This window comes from Dasypus novemcinctus, chromosome X (assembly GCF_030445035.2).
Source record: "Dasypus novemcinctus isolate mDasNov1 chromosome X, mDasNov1.1.hap2, whole genome shotgun sequence".
NCBI lineage: Eukaryota > Metazoa > Chordata > Mammalia > Cingulata > Dasypodidae > Dasypus > Dasypus novemcinctus.
In genome coordinates, this window is record NC_080704.1 from 62302719 (window position 1) to 62305813 (window position 3095).

General features: G+C 44.2%; 1 pseudogene; it reads left to right on the plus strand.

The window, feature by feature from the left end:
* The first annotated feature begins 494 nt into the window (after positions 1–494).
* LOC101420990 (signal transducing adapter molecule 1-like) lies at positions 495–2410 on the plus strand (annotated as a pseudogene).
* The last annotated feature ends 685 nt before the right edge of the window (positions 2411–3095 follow it).

The window sequence follows — 3095 nt, forward strand, 5'->3', positions numbered from 1 at the left end:
GTACAAATGTTCATGGGGCATTGTCACAGTGGGTAGAGATTCACACAACAGCCAAAAGAATATTGAATTCCCATCCTGGAAAGCTCTGCCACATTCTCTAATGGAAGAGCAACAATTCTCCAAGCACAGACAAAATTTTTTATTTAAAAGTATGTACTAGAGGGAAGTGACTGTGGCTCAATCAGATGGGCTCCCATCTACCATATGGGAGGCCCTGGGTTCACATCCTGGGGCCTCCTTGTGAAGGCAGCCTCGCCCGCACACCATGGAGTGCCACTGGCCTGCAAGCGCCTTGGAGAGCTGACTCAGCAAGGTGACACAACAAGCAAGGAGACAAGTAAGAATACAAAAGAGTGCACAGTGAATGGACTCAGAGAACAGATAGCAAGCAAGCCACGGGGGCGGGGGGGAGTATGTACTAGAGATTTTTTAGTGAAGTAAACAACATATTAAATAAGGGTCATCCTATAGTTTGTGAAAAATTGAAAGCTCTTATGGTGGATTGGACAGATGAATTTAAGAATGATCCACAACTGAGTCTGATAGCAGCAAAGATAAAGAACCTGAAGGAGCAAAGAGTGAACTTTCCTGCTGTTGGCTTGTAGGCTGCTGAATAAGCCAAAGCAAGTCCAACTTTGGCAGTCAAAGACCCTGGCACAGTGGCTAACAAGGAAGAATAAGACCTAGCAAAAATAATTGAGTTATCCCTGAATGAACAGAGGCCACAACCAACCACATTTCGCCAGTTTGTATCCAAGTACAGCCAATCTCTTAACTAACCACCAATGTGAAGGCTGAAAAGTTCATGTTATAAATGAATTTGAAGCTGCTGAAGATAATGACACTTTTAAAAATTTCTCTCCCCTCCTCCCCATTGTCTGCTCTCTGTGTCCATTTGCTGTGTGTTCTTCTGTATCTCCTTGCATTCTTGTCAGCGGCACTGGGAATCTGTGTCTTCGTTGCATCATCTTTCCACATTAGCTCTCCATGTGTGCAGCATCACTCTTGGGCAGGCTGCACTTTTTTCACTCTGGGCGGCTCTCCTTGCGTGGCGCACTCCTTATGTGTGGAGCTCCCCTATGCGCGGGACACCCCTGCATGGCATGGCACTCCTTGTGTGCATTGGCAATGAGCATGGGCCAGCTCACCACATGGGTCAGGAGGCCTTGGGTTTGAACCCTGGACCTCCCTTATGGTAGGCAGATGCTCTATCAGTTGAGCCAAATCCACTTCCCTGAACTTACTTTTAAAGCTGGAAAAATTACTATAGTTCTCAATGACAGTGATCCCCAACTGGTGGGGGAGAGACCCATCCAAGCCTGGTGCTATTTCTCTTTAATTTTGTGATGGCAGATCTCACTGATACCCAGAAATGATTAAAATGGAGAAGACAGTATAATTCAGTGATGACGTTCAGGTGGAAAAGCTGGAGCCAGAACCAGAACAAACCTTCACTGATGAAAGAATCTCTGTTAGCAGTTTCATAATAAGTAGGGAGAGTTTCAAAGACTCTGACTTCATGTGCTGTGGAGAACATAAAGATAGCAGGATAAAACGGAACAGTTGCTACAGATATTGTAAAGTGCAGACCCCAGTGATGACCAGGAGAGCTGCCTGAGCTCCTTCATCTTGAAGCAATGTGTCACCAGATGGTACCTCTCATTGACAAGAAGCTGGAAGTTATATTAGAAAACCCTCAGAACTCTCAGAGCTTAATGTGAAAGTGATGGAGGCACTTTCATTACACATCAACTTAATGAATGAAGACCCCATGTATTTCATATATGCAGTTACAGAATCCACAGTATTATATGCAATCACCTGGAGTTCCTGGTTCTCAGGTGTACCCAGGATCTCCTCTGAGCAGTGTCTACTGGGTGGGGGAGGAGAACACCCAGATGAGCCATTTCCAGAACTACGGTCTTCCCCTGGAGCAGCTGCCTGCTCTCATCCAAGGAGTTGTGCCTCTACCTGCAAATCCAGCCCTTCCTAGTCACTGATGCCAGGTCTCTTACCCTGAGAGAGGTGGCTCAGAGGCAGCCTGAGGTGTAGCTCCTCTCAATGTCCCAGGACTTTTTTCAAGTTGAAATCTTACAAAAGTGAATGCACTTATATGGAAAATGAGTGATAAGTTAGGAGCAGCAATTTACAGAAGAGTCACTTGTCACTGGGATGGTAGAGAACGATGGTCAGTTCTGTTCAAGGAAGTGCTTATCTCAGCCAGGTCACAATGTACAGCCCTCCTCCTGACACTGTTGCCACCACCAACCTCACCATGTACCAGAACACTGGGAGCAGTATGTCCCAGCTGCCAGACTATGCCCTGTCACCCTCCACACTGCCTTAGCCCACAGGCAGTCAACAGCCCTTGCCACCACAGCAGCCATGTCCCCAGAAGTCCCTGCTGTAGGCTCGATTGCTGCAGCAGCCATACCCCTAGGAGACTCTGTGTAGGCTTGGAGGCCTGTGTGGGGTTGGTATCTGCTAAAGGCAGATGGCAACCCCACACAGGCATTAAGAGAATCTGACCTGTCTCAAGATTGGTTTATCCCCAGATTATAAGAATCTGTTTTGCTCAGCAAGTTCAAATTCTTAAGAAGGTGCACTCTATTCAATATGCAGTGACTTTTTAGAACATTCCCTTGCCTCGAGGAATGAATCTACTTACATTTAATTCCTTCCTTTCATGATATGAAAAAATTCATACCAGATTATTTGTCTCATAGAATTACTTCTGTAAAAAGTCAAAATTACACTGTTGTGGCAAATGTTATGTACATACTGATGTGTAACTTCCTAGGGTGTTTTGCATCATGCTGGTGATTATGTAAATATACATAATACTTAAAATAATTTACCTTACTGTTTTATTTTAATCTTGAACAATGACCATTTTCCATAACAATTTGTATAGATTTAAGATAATTACACTATCCTTCTACACTGTAGAGAAACAAGTTGTAGCATATTGATGTGAAGGTGTTTTGTTGTCCCTGTTTTGGTTGCACATTAACCTGAACATTCCTTTCACAAAAAGAAATACATAGGAAGTATATAATAGCAGGTTTGAATTGGTTGAGAACAGAATAATTGAG